A 14915-nucleotide genomic window follows, 5' to 3' on the forward strand; every position below is an offset into this window, starting at 1 on the left:
GCTGCTAATCTTTGGGATGTGATTTGAAAAAAAAATAGATTCTACTCACAGTTACCATGATCTCATTTTCTTTTTTCTCGAGCACCTTCAACCGCATGACTCCAACATGGTAGCTTTGTCATTATGGTGCATATGGAAATCTAGAAACCATAAGCTTTGGAAAATATAGAAACATCTGCCTCTATTGCAGTTTCTTTGGCACAAAATTTTTTATTTGAATGGCTATCTGTGCGCAAGAAGAACCACACGAACACTTTGCCTCCTCAAGTTGCAGCTACTTATGTATGGAACCCCCCACATACAGGTTCACTTAAATGCAATCTTGATGCTGATCATTTCATTAACCAAACACAAGTTTGGTATCGGGTTTTGCATTCGTGATGGCAAGGGTACTTTCATAAAAGCCAAAACAAAGCTCTGTCAAGGAACACCTACTCCACATGAAGCTGAAGTTTTTGCTTTTCATCAAGCCATACAATTGATTCAGCAACTCAATCTCCATAATGTTATGTTTGAACCTGTTTGTAAAATGATTAAGGATAACATAGCAAATTCAACAGTAGGACAAAATGCTTTCCATTGTTTGTTAGCCAAATGTTGGACATCTCTTTCTTCTATCCAAATCTCTTGTGTGAGTTTAGTAAGGAGGCAAGCAAATTTTGTTACTCACAAGTTAGCTAACACATTGATTTTTCATGATAACTCCCATAATTTTATTTGTATTCTCACATTTGTACAAGTTATTCTCCTTAATGAAATGATATGATCATGTTTTTTCAAAAAAAAAAAAAAAACACACACACACACACCCTCTTAATATAAGATGTGTTTGTTATTAAATATTTTCCTTCATTAGGATTTTAGTCTTTCGAAGTTTATGAAATTTTATTCAATTATTTATTTTAATTTTTTATAGATTATTTTCATAAACTTTTTTCATTATAATTTTGTTTGAAATATTTAAAGGAATAAATTAGAAGCAAAAATTATACTTAAAGAAAAAAGTTACTGAAGAATTATCAAACAAAAAAATGAACTTATTTTAAAAAATAAAAATCGTAGATTAAATTAGAAAATTATAAATTTTAAGGAATAAAATTTAATTAAATTAATATTTTTTATGAAATTAAAACTTAAGCTAAAATACGTTTTTATCCCACATCTTAATTATTTTATAGTTTCAATTTAATTTTTTATATTTAAAATTTTATACTTTGTTTTCTAAAATATCTATTAGGTTAAATTACTTTTTTTAGTTTATCACATTAACCTATATAATTTGATAAGAGTTGACACTTTTAGATAGACATTTTCATGTCAGATAAAATTAACATTTAGTTTAATCATTTTAAGAAATCAAAATATTTTTTTAAGAATTAAAATACTAAAATAAATGTAAAAAATATTACCGACTTTGAGTTTAACTTTACTCAAATACTAGTCGGTAACCCGTGCGCATGCACGGGTCTTTTGTCTAAATGATTTTCGATGGAAGAATAAAAAAAAAAGACATTGTAAAAAGATAAAAGGAATAACATTCATATTAAATAGTTGTAATGTCAAATTGTTTGAAGATAAATATAAAGACGTCGGAAATAAACATAAACAAACATTGTTTTGCAAAATAACATTGTAGATTTTCCTAATCTATATCACTATCATCCCAATCAATTGCACGCCTGATGACAACTTCCCAGATCTTCTCAGCACGCCTATAGTAGAATGAGAGCTCGTCTCCATGGCTAAAATCACCTTCTTGAAGGAATTTATACCAAGGGAGAGTGACATACTTATCACCAATGCCTTTGTCGAGCACAACTACATTCCATTGCAGTGGAGGTCTGAATCTTCTGAGAATTGTCATATGATCACCACAGTGGATTAGGCATTGTGTGACAGAGGCTGAAGTTGCTGAAGGGAAAAAAAAGAGTTAGGCATTGAAATTAATATTTGTATAGAAGATATAAATGGATATGAATATTTTACCAGTGGATATGGTGCGCCTAGCATTGATTGGGTGATTTCATATGTTCAGATGTGTTTTCTTGTTGCACGACACCTTTAGCATTTCTGCTGGTCTAATGGTGGAGTGAAGTGGAGGTCAAATTTTGAGGGGTGGTCGCAGGCCAAGAAATTTATCGTCACAGATTCATAAATCTGCAGTTTTGTCCTCAATCTTGTTAGGCCATCAGCAAAGTAAAGTTTGCCTTTGTGTTGTCTGACTTGAATTTCGTAGGTTTCCCCATCATACTTAAATTCAACAATTTCAAGATAATTTGGTAGCCATTGGCGATGATAGAAGCCTAGTATTTCTATGGCGTCTTGCAATGGAGAAAAAGTATTTATAAAAGGAAAAACAATATCAGAAGCACAAAGGATAAAATATGGAAATGAAGGTTTTGATTTAACCTTGTCACAATGGAAGGCAGCTTTAAATTGCAATATCAATGGTTGTCTGATAGCAGGCAATCTCAACTGCAGTGCAATGAGAAAAAAATGGACTTAGCATTTAAAAAACATTTATATCGACTAATTTAATTGTCTGTAGGTCTAAATTGGGGTGTTGCTGCAATGTAGTAGTAATTGGATTTAACAGTTCTAATTTAGGATAATTAAAATAAGATAAGAGAAGATGCATATAATATAACACGCAGGAAATTAGATGCAAAACATGAAAATAAGGAATACAGAACATGCATAATTCATGCAGAGTAGCGAAAGTCAAAGATCAAACGATGGCTGAAGAAAATAAAACAGAGATCAGAAAATGCAGCAAAAGCAAATACAGTAGCAACAAAAGTTCTTAATCAGAGATCATATTATCAAACAGATAAGAAAATGCATTTCATGATTCGAATTAAATGCCAAAAGCAAGAATGTTTGAAAGAGCAGAATCAGGATTATAAAGAGAATATGATAGATGATGTATATCAGAGATGATATGAACGAACAAATAAGAAAATAAACTTCATAACGCTAATTAAGGACCAAAAGCAAAAGAGTTTGAAAGGGCAGAGTCAGCATCATAAAAACAATGTAATAGATCGTGTATATAACCGAACTACTTAGAATCTTAATACAATAGTTGGAAATAATAGTAATAGAATGCTACGAAATTTAATAGGCATTTAAAAAGATTTAACTTAATATTGTTTCTGTTTTGTTTAGGATGGGGCATAATCGCACAGGATATGCATAGGCTGTTTTTTCTTACATGCATGAGTCAAATGTTATTCTAGATGGCATGCTACCTATGGTTCATTGACAGTGACAATATAGTAACATCATTCAAAATTATTGAATAATTTTCAGGATTCGTTAGCAATGAAGAAAAGTAAATTAATATTTAAATTTCTTACTATCTATTTAACAATAGAACATCAGAATCACTGGAACAAGTTTTTGAATTAGTATCAACAAAATGTCCAAATTGAACATGCATTGCGATAAAAGCATAACATGAATGCAAAAAGTGTGAGGGACAAAAATATGATTTAAACGTTACTAATATCTAAAGGGTAAGATAGATGATAATGTAGTATGCAAGAAACCTAAGACAATGGGCACAAATAAATGAAGCAGAAGCAGGGAAAATTGAATTAGGGCTTTTCCACAAGAAAGAAAGTTGAGTGAGACAATGATGGATTCAAACGTAGAATTGTTCAATATGTCTGTCCTAAATTGGAATTCGAAAACTTACAAACATAGATGCCAAGATGTTGAATTTTGGTTTGGGATATGGATGAAAAATGTAACCAAATGCAAGGAAAAAATCAGGAAATGAATGAACATGCAGTCAGGTTTGGGCTTAGGCTTACCTTGCTTGAGGCAGTCGATGAAGCGGGAGACATGGTGGTAGTCGCTTTGAGAGAATAATTTGGTTAGAATTGAAATGAAGGTGGTAGAGAAATGAACTGTGGTCTGATGATGTAAAGTAGTGGGTGATGGAAGGGTCATTGCTTTTCGGGGGGGTGTAAGTGACGGCAAGTTAAGTAGTTTGGGAACTGTGGAGCATTGAATGTTCTGTTCAAAGATTGGACGTGAATTGGCAGAATGATAAGTATGAAAGATTGTGGTGGTGGAGGCAGGTGAAGAGGTATTTTTATTGCTGAATATAACAAAGAGTAAGTTAATTTTTTCTATTGTTATAAATACAATTTGCATCATCAGATGAATGACCTGTCTAATGCTGAAGTCGATAATGATTTGGCATAGATAATATTTTGCAAGGCCAATTGATTATCTAAGAAAAGATAAATGGTTATACTAAAAGAATAATAATAATTGTATCATCCTAGGAAAACAGCCAGAGTAACATATAGAATTCATTTGCTGAATGGTAGTATTTCAATTGAGATAAGCATTTTATTTTCTTTCATGCAATTCATGAAAGAAATGGTTAATTTGGAGTTCATGAAAAGGGATGAAAATTTAAAATGCAACAAATAAGAAAATGCACTCCATAAAGGAAGACTGGTTTTTTAAAATTAATGAATTATAGATTGGCTCATTTAATGATGTTTTAACTGTATATCAGAGATCATATGAGTAAGAAGCAAATACAGTTGTGGTTAGAATTAAATTTGCAATCAGAAATAAATTGGATTTACCTTCTAATATTTGTAAAGACCTCTTTGAAAACCACATTCGTGGTTGAAGTAATTTTTTTTTTTGTCCAGATCATGTATTAAAATTCGAAGTCCTTTCTTTGACTTGACTCTTGATAATGCAACATATAGTTGGCCATGTGAAAAAACTGGTTTTGGCAAGTAAAGTCCAACTGAAGATAGTGATTGTCCCTGGGATTTATTAATTGTCATGGCATAAGAAAGCATTATCGGAAATTGTCTCCTCAATAGCTTAAAAGGCCATGGTGACTGTGAAGGCGACATAGACATTCGTGGGATATAAACATGATCTCCGATATTTGTCCCAGAAATTATGTCAGCTGCAATAACATGTTTTGCTAGTCTTGTGATAATTAACCTAGTACCGTTACACAACCCTTGAGTTTGGTCTAAGTTCCTTAATAGCATTATTGGTGTTCCAATCTTGAGTTTGAGCAGTGATTGGGTAAGCCAGATGTTGTCAATGAATTCAGAAATTCAGTTGTCAGTGAGCGGAAATGACAACTTTCAATGGTTTCGGATTTGTCAACTGAATCAGAGCTTAGATATTCCATTTGTTCACCTATTAATATTTTAGACATAAAAAAGCAAATTCATCAACCAAAAATGTAAAATCCAGGAAAGTTGATTAAAAAATGAAAAACAGAATAACATAATTTACTATATGATTACCTGGTATCATTGTAAGCATATAATCATTAACTTGTTGTACTGTTTCATTTGTAGAAGCTAATATTGCTCTGGTTTGGAAGTATTCAGGATCATTGTGATGATGAGATAGATATGGAAATGTAGAGCTAATTATACTATGAATAGGATCATTATATTCTGTGATTAATAGTTCTTGTGGAATTTCAATAGTAGCATAGCCATCATTTTCATCTCCAATAATACCATCACCAATATCTATAATCCACTGTGCAAAAGTTGCAGTTTCTTCTTGATCTGTTGCTTGCATGTTGTTTTGTAAACGCATGTTTTTTGTCAGTCTCAAGATCTGACAATGATCCCATAGATAAGAGGAATTAATTGTTGCGTTAACAATATCAGAGCCGCTGCCTCTTGGAATGACTGGCAGGATCTGCCGGAAATCTCCACCAAAGACCATGACTTTACCTCCAAAGATTTTATTGTCCTTTGAGTTGTGTTTGATAATATCTCTAAGACTGTGATCAAGTGCCTCAAAACAGAATTTGTGAGCCATGGGTGCTTCATCCCAAATGATCAGACTTGTCTGATTTAATAGTTCAGCTAATTGAGTTCCTTGATGGATATTACAAGTTAAGTTTTCAAAAACTGGAATTGGAATTTTAAATTTTGAATGTGCAGTTCTACCTCTAGGCAATAGCAGAGAAGCTATGCCGCTAGAGGCTACCATTATTACAATTTTATTGTCAGCTCTCAGTGAACTTGCAAGTGTTTTCCAAATGTATGTTTTTCCTGTACTTCCATATCCATAGAGAAAAAACATACCACCTTCATCTTTATTAACAGCTTAAACAATCTGGTTGTAAATTGAAGCTTGTTCATCTGGAATCATCGATATGTGGTGTTAGATTTAAAGAAAAATGAAGTTAAAATACTAATTTATAGATGAGAAAAGCTAAGAAGGAAATGCACATAATAATTTTCAGAGGGGTAAATTGCTTTGTAGTTAATGTACCTGTCATGTGAGAAAATAGATGTTCAAACTCTGATCTAAGTTCTTCATTGTTGTAGTTTAGTTCAACTAATATAAGGCTATTGTCTAGATAAGCTGGACAATTTGCATCCTCTGGATATGGCATTGAAGGATAGTCTCTAAGCGATCTTTGATTTGCTTGCAGCAGTTCTTCAATTTCAAGCAAGACCAAATTTTGAAAAGTTCTATCATCAAGCTGTAATGCTAATACACAAAAGGGAAAAAAGTCAAATTATGTGTCGCATCAATATTGATTTGTCTGATGGGAAATTAGCACTAACCTGGACTTGTTGATGATTTTTTATAATTATAGACAATGTCATCAGCCATCCAATGCCAATTTTGGTCCCAAACTTGTTCAGGTTTGCTCATTGTTGCAATTAAAAGTAACAACACAAATAGCTTTCTTATATAATGTGCTGAACCCCAGTCTTTTGCTTCCTTGATTGCCTCAATAAATTCTTTATCATCTTGTAAAAATCCCATAGCAAAACATGCTTCTTTATATGTAGAATACTGAACATTATCAACTATCCTTAAATCCTCAAATGAGGTAGGTCCTTTACAAACAGTAAGCATCATTCTCAAATAAAATAATTCCCCTATAATTGGTGGAACCCATAGTAATCTGCCAATGGTATAGCCTTTCTTCCTAAGGTGCCAACATCTTTTCTTCTGATTGTATACAAACTTAGAAACAAATTCTGCATAAGTAAGATTTCTCCCTTCAACAGAATTTTGGTTGGTGTTCATCCATGAAATAAACTTTGAATCAGAGATGCTTGGCTTAGACAATACATCATCAATATCATCATGGTCTTCGTAGAGAACACTATGTTGGCCTGGAAGATGGAAGTGTAATCTTTCAACAACAGGTTTTCTTCCATGTATTGGAAATCCAAAGATTCTCCAAGTAGATTCACAGGGACATATGTATCTGTTAGGAAGATAGAAGTAGTTGTTATAACAATGATGATCAGATAAATTAGAGATCAAGTTTTAATAATACCTGCAATCTAGATATTCTTTGATCTCATCATTATGAGTGCCACCATTCTCAGTTTGACCATTATCTTCATCAATCAAAACAGCAGTCACTCTATCATATCCCTTGTTGATGTACTTAAATAAATATTTGATAGAAGTGTTTTAGTTACACCATTCAATATTGATATGCGCTTGGTATTTTCTGAGCAATCTTGGATTGTAAGGTACAATATACCTGTTATCAATTATAACACCATTTTTCTCAATTGCATTACCATTGTTTCTTCTACGATAGACTGGAAAACCATCAGCATCTAAAACAATATGCAGATGGAACATTTTAGGATAGAAATGACTACACTTGCCTTCTTTCATGCATGGAGATCCAGGATTCAGACTTCCACATGGACCATGAACCATATGGTTTTTTACTAATGAATACAGTTCTGGATCATCTTGCTGTGAAGGTATCTCTGCTGATATAATTTGATCAATTTCATCTAAGGATGGGTATTTGTTATCAGGATGTAAAAAAAGCAACAAATGGACATGAGGCAGCCCTCGTTTTTGAAATTCTATTATATACATATCTGCAATTTATTAGTAAGTCTGTTAATAGACAACAATTAAAGTTATTAGATATGATTGTGTGATTAATATTGGCAGTGTAAAATAACAATGTCACACATAATATAAATTCACCAAACTTAGAATCAACTTACATACAATAACTTTGCCTAGCATGTGATTCTTTGTCAGGTCCATAAGCATTTGTTCATACTTTAGTTTGAAGACTCTGGATATTATGTCTAGCCTATCTGCTGCTTTCAGATTCAACGGATTCAGCAATCTATGGATTTTAGGCCAGTTTGGATTGCAGGTTAAAGTAATAAACAGATTTGGGAAGCCCACATGGCTACATATGACCATACCATCAAAATAAAGTTGATCCATATAGCGCGGACTGCCAACAAAAGTTGAAGGCAAAATGACTCTTTTACCTTTATTTAGGCCTTTCCTGCTTCCATCATCCAATGACTGTTGTAAGCTACAAAACTTGTCAACTCGAAGTTTTTTTTTGTTGTTTCTGATGTAAGAAAGCCTTTCTGACTCAACCATAGTATACCCGTCAACAAAAAATTGTTGGAATAGTCTCCTAGAATTCAACAAAGTTTTAGACTCATTTGATCTGCATTGTAGCCTATAAGAAAACCACTCCCTCATTGTAAGATGATTTCTTTTCCTTTTCTTACCATCTGATCGACTGCTATGTAGAATATCAGGTCTATATCCATCTTCCCCGTAAGGAAATAAGAGAGGGTATTGTAGAGCTAGATAGCTAGAATGTAATTCATCGATCCTTTGTAGTTGTCCATGCTGAGTTTCAATAATAATATCTCTTTTTGAATTTGCATCAAAATCGCCTACTATTAGTGCTGCAACTTCAGGAACAGTAAATACATTATATGTACGACCATCTTTCTCATGATTAGAAATCAATTTCAACTTGATATTATCCACTTGAACATCTTGCAATCTATCTCTCGCCATCCTGAAAGTTTTTGCATGCACGTTGTATTCATCCAGCATCTCACTAAGTTGTGAAACAATGTGTTCTTGAATTTGATTATGTGGACTGTTGAGCAAAGCAAACAATTATATATACGATGATTGCAAGATTAGTAATGCAGAATAAACAATTGAATTATGTTTAAATGTAAGATTTTTTTATCAATGTTGTGCATTTATAATAATAACAATGAAAGACTAACTACCTTATTGCATTAATCCTATTATGCACTTCATTTTCTGTGTCAAAGATATACAATTGTGCAAATTTTGGTTCTTTCCCAGGCATTGGTAACATGCTACCTATTCTATGACATGGTTGACCTTGAATTCTTATTGTAGGAGGTCCTCTTGAATGATTAATTGATTTGTCAAACTTAATACCAGCAGAAGTAAAGGCAAACATCATGTTATATGTCCTTATGTTTTGTTGGTAATTTTTACTATCAGATGTACCATGATCATACAAAAGTTGGTAGAGATATTTAGGTGGATTCTGTAACAATGGAAGTTCAACTTTGCCATTTCCACAACATAAACTGAATCTTGAATTTGTAGTTCTAATATCTTTTGAGACTTTTTCATCATACCACACATTTGCATTACAGTGACTACACTGCATGAGTTGGTCACCAAGATCAGAATATCTTGAAATAATTTAATGACATATGGAAAAGTGAGGTTGGTCATTGAAAATGTTTTAGGAAATCATGTAAATTGAAACACGATAAACAAAAGCAGTTTTGTACAGTGAAAGATATTCGACAGTAAGCTAATAACATAGTGCTTATGAATATTAATCGTTACCTTCTCTATTAATTACGGGGTCATTAGCTGAGGACATATAATTTTGGTTTTCAGGTGAAGAAACTGAAACACAGCCTATGAAAATTGCATTTAGATTAGATTAAAGCATTATAATGTTGAAAATTAATTTGATAAAGTCGATTTTAATTGGTACCTTGTGTTGATTCAGAACTCTCATCCTCTGATGAATCACGAATATTAACTAAAAAAGTGAATTAAATCTAAGTTTAGTGGAATTTATTTAATGTGGAATGGATTCACATAATATTGAATGCACCTTACAGTTTGCTTGTCTTTGTGTGAAAAAAATTATGGATATTGTATTACTAAATCAACAAACTAATTAAAATTATTAACTGTAATTTGGAAGATGATATTTTGAATTGGTCACAATCAATATTCTGAGCCTGATCATTAACTTTGTGCTGCCTGATACCTTTATTCTTTATCCTGGCTTGTGTTGTATCACGATGATTTGCATGCTCATGGTTATCCATGTTCTTGATGGTTGTTGTTAATCTTGACTGAGTTATAAAATTTTTACTGACTTCTTGTTTCAATGTTACAATACATGCTAAATTAAAATTGCAAAAGTCCATGGACATGCAGAAAAGAAATGTTATTCCACTCGGACCAAGACATAACTTGACTTGTTGACTAAAATTATCAATGTTGATAGCTGGTTAAATGGATCATACTTTGATAAAAATGATTAGACATGCATGTATAGGCATGATTATAACGATGGTTTTGACGGCCACATTAAAACTTGAAAAGTAAGTAATAAAAAGTAAGCATAAGGAAAAACACTAAAATTATGAATGCTGACAGCTAATTAAATGCACTAAAATGATTAGACATGCATTTATAACCATTATTATACCTATGCTTTGGCGCCATCGATAAGAAATGTGATATCGAAAATGTTATGCAGAATTAGGATGTCAACCTAAAGAGAAATTGTTTTTTTACTTGTCTTATTAATTGTACATCATATGGAGACATATGATGAAAGATGGAGTAAATTTATCAAATATCCGATTCTGCATTTGCCAAAGTAAAATCAAGCAAAAAATGACATCTAAAATAACAAATCATGCTAAACGATGATTGATAATAAAGAAACACATAATTACATATCATTGATGATCCAAGATCATGTTTCTCAAGACTCCAAAGCTGATACTTTTGTCTTGGTGTGTATATTCTGCTGTTAGAAAATTAATCAGATATGAATGCTGATTTAGTTGTGCTAGTGATCAATATTTCGTGGTCATTATTTTTAATATTTTAATTTGTTTCCCGTGAATACTTTGTGCTCAGACAATTGAGGATGCACACCTTAAAATCAGATGAATTAATCAGATATGAATGCTGATTTAGTTGTGCTAGTGATCAATATTTCGTGGTCATTATTTCTAATATTTTAATTTGTTTCCCGTGAATACTTTGTGCTCAGACAATTAAGGATGCACACCTTAAAATCAGATGCTTTAATGGCCCGTTAAAACTTTAATTGAATTTTAAGTTATCATGATTGTGAAGAACATGTTTTCTGAACTTTCTGTCTGGCAATCTCTTATTTGTATTTTCAAATCTTACTTGTTCTATCTCTCACGATATATTTAAATTCATAACATTTTCATAGGTCAATTTCTTCAAAGATGGCTTTATAACCATTAATATAAGCATGGTCTGTCGATATTTATTTTAATAATTGAACAAATAAGGATTTTGAAATATAGTGCAATAGTTAAGGTGACATCGGATAAACCACAGAACTAAAATCCCAGGACACTTGCATACAAAATAAGATTAAAATTTAAACAAAAGTTCTGATCAGAGTTCTAAAGCAACACCACCACAACAGAATTAAAGGTAGGAGCCAATGTACAATATACAAATAGCAAGGCAAAAAAAAATTGTTCAACACAACTTGAAAACAACCAAATGCACTAAATTGCGCCATGTTTTTTTTAATTTTTTGGATGAAAGCTGTGCAGGTGAAATTTGAGAGGTCCCTGCTTCATCATCACAATCTTGAAATGTCTGCCGCTTTGTAGGCGTCAAGGGGAGTCCAAGCAATGGATCATGGTCTGCTGTCACAGACAGGGATTGCTGGATAAAACAAATAGCAATGAATAAGTTGAATGCTAAGTTGAAAGCCATGAAGTGTCAAAATGCAAGAATTGCAAGAAAGATCATATTAAAAAATGAGAGCAGTCATCAAAACTCACAGATTCATGTTGAGCAGAATGATTGGAATCAGAAACCGAGATATTCATTTTTGAAGATGTCTGAATAAGATATACATTGAAGATAATACAACCCATGGAAAACAAATAAATATGAATATAATACATACTTTTCACAATAGTTAATGTAAAATAACTTGCATTGAACATTACCTCAGCATCAACTAGCATATCCATCACAGCATTTATTAAGCTCGAGTCAGCTGAACACTTCAAAACAGCAGAATTCCTGAACTTGGGTTGCACCTTTATCTTGAAAGCAAGTTCATAACCCAGCAACTTATCAAGTGCTAGGGGTGAAGCATTCAAATCAACATCACCATCCTTGTTCAAAGAGAATAATTGTATTACACAAACAAAAAATAACATATCAAACATAAACAGTTACGGTTGAATCCAAAAACATACTTCAATTTTAAGCTTATTAACTGCATCAGCTGATTGACCAATTAATTCACTGCATTCATGGTCCCAAAGCAGGAATTTTGTGCTTTCATTTCCCTGGTTGATCATCACCTCAAGCCTATACCTGCTACCACATGCACCAATAGTAAAAAAATGATGAAGGTATGAAAAATACACAACATTTTAAAAGATCACAATGACCTAAGCACAACTTCCTTATTGTATTTGTCGCATGCACATGTAAAGGGCGCCATCTCTACATCACTTTTTTTATGGCACTGAATGCAAGCTGTATAACACCATGAATGATTGTCCAGAACAATCCTAGTAATTGTGCCAACAGTGACACAAACAATTTCCTATGTGAAATAACATACACATCAAATAAAAAAACATCAGATAATGCACAACAAAGAATTAAAATCTATATAAGATCCTCACTTCAGAGATGGTGTTAATGTCAGCAATAGTCTTTGCCTCAGCCTTGCCAAAGAATGATTCTTTTGATGATAATTGGATAGAACCTGAAAGCTGTGTACTCCCTTCACCATGGGATTTAAAACTTGACCGGGCCTCAATGCCCAACTCTGCAAGCCAACAAATATAGAATGAACAACAAAAATAAGACAAAAAATGATCAACATATATTACATAACACATACAAAAAATACCGTTCATTGAATTCTTGAATCTCTATCACGGGCTGGTTAATAATTAACTTTGAAGCCTTGAAAGAATTGCTGATGGATGCGGGATAAGATCCTAAATCATTTAAAAAATAGAACCATAACATGCAATAGCATAAACAGAGAAATCAATAAATTCAAGATGAGGATATACCCTGCGCTTCCTTGATCCTACAATGGCTCAATAGAACTGTAATTGGGCCATCACCTTCATAATCATCTAAGAACTTAAAAAAACTGCAAGCAATAATCATCCCACAAAGTGCAAGATAGCAATTGCTGGCTATCAGAAACAAATAGTTATGAGACAATCAATTATTAATAATAATATAATCATAGCCACAACTTGACAAAGCATATCACACAAATTGTCACCAAGAATCGAACTTTACGTAAAGTCCTTTAGTTTGAAGACTATCCTTCTACCTTTTCCTGAAACTTGGCGAAAGACAACCTCCTCCACAACACCAATAACATCTAAAGCAAGTAGGAAAATCAGGGAATGTTATTTAATTCCAAAAAGAACAGAACTTTCAAAATAAACTCAATTGCAAAAATATAAGTTAACATACCAACCAATAGTCCAGGTTCAAATTGGCCAGCCACAACATCCAGCAAACCTGTATTTTCTAAAAGGGATGTCCCCTAGAACACACTCCCTCACAACAGTAACCCCAATAAACACCAATGTAAATTGATGATCACATACTCTGTACTAACCATTGTTTTTTAGCACTTTAAAATTGTGCATGACATAAGTACAATTTTCTTTCAAGTCCATTTTTTTTTACTTCAATTGGTCTTGTTTACAAAACAGTGTGGATCTCATCACCCTCGATTGCATTAAGGTTACAACACAATGAACTAAACAATAAGTAATAAGTAATAAACCTACAAAAAAAACACAAAATTGAAGCGTACATCGGAGTCCACAAACACCATTTCAGCTTGCTCAGATTTGTTAGGCGTGCCAATAAACCATAGATCACTGATCCTCACACTAAGTTTAAGAGTTTCTTTTGAGCCATCGATGCTCTTTATCTTGTCTGGAGAACGTGTCATAATACTGTAAAAATAAAACAACAAAACCACCATCAAAGCAGAAACACGATAAGCTAAGAAAAAATCCAAAACCTCGTTTAACACACAAAAATGAGAAGCTAACATGCATGTAAGACAACACACATGAAAACAGCACCAGAACAAAATAGCAGAAGTACCACGAACAGACAAACACGATAACCAAACATGCAAACCAAACATTTTCCAACACAACAAAATGAAAAATAACATGCATGTAACAAAACAAACATGAAAATAGCATAGAAACAAAAGCCAAAAACCCGAAAGGTAATATGCATGTAAGAAAAGAAAAGCCAAAAAACCATAAGCTAACATCGAATGTAAGAAAACATACATCAAAACAGTATCAAATAGAACCCAAATTAAGCTGGTCTCTATCTGAAAAAATGAAAAGCAAAAACACGCAAACTGAAGAATGAAGAATGAAATGCAAGAAACCACGTAAAGAAGCAAAGGCCAGCACATGCACAACATGCAAAATAAAACACGTGTAAATGCCACAATCAGCAAAATGAAACACCTGTAAGCATTAGAAGAGTGGAAAATTAAAGGGCTAAAAGACCAAAAAACCAAGGAAATGGACAGCTGTCACAATCTTAGTCAGGGGTATTTTAGGAATTTCCAGAGGGTTCTCTTTTATAGATAGTATATAGACTTTGTCAAGTTTCAATTTGAGCCTTATTATGAGTAGAAAATTGGGGTAAAAAGATAAGACCTTTCTAAAGATACAAGATAATCAATAAGTTTTTTTTAATATCGATTTTGTTCTTTAAATGTATGAGATGATGATAAATTAGTTATTAAAAGATAAAAA

The 14915-nt window shown here is 32.6% G+C and overlaps 1 pseudogene; it reads right to left on the reverse strand.

Annotated features, from left to right (window-relative positions):
* Positions 1–1642: 1642 nt before the first annotated feature.
* LOC100803885 (uncharacterized) lies at positions 1643–14080 on the reverse strand (annotated as a pseudogene).
* Positions 14081–14915: the final 835 nt, after the last annotated feature.

Source organism: Glycine max, chromosome 7, assembly GCF_000004515.6.
Source record: "Glycine max cultivar Williams 82 chromosome 7, Glycine_max_v4.0, whole genome shotgun sequence".
NCBI classification, from domain to species: domain Eukaryota; kingdom Viridiplantae; phylum Streptophyta; class Magnoliopsida; order Fabales; family Fabaceae; genus Glycine; species Glycine max.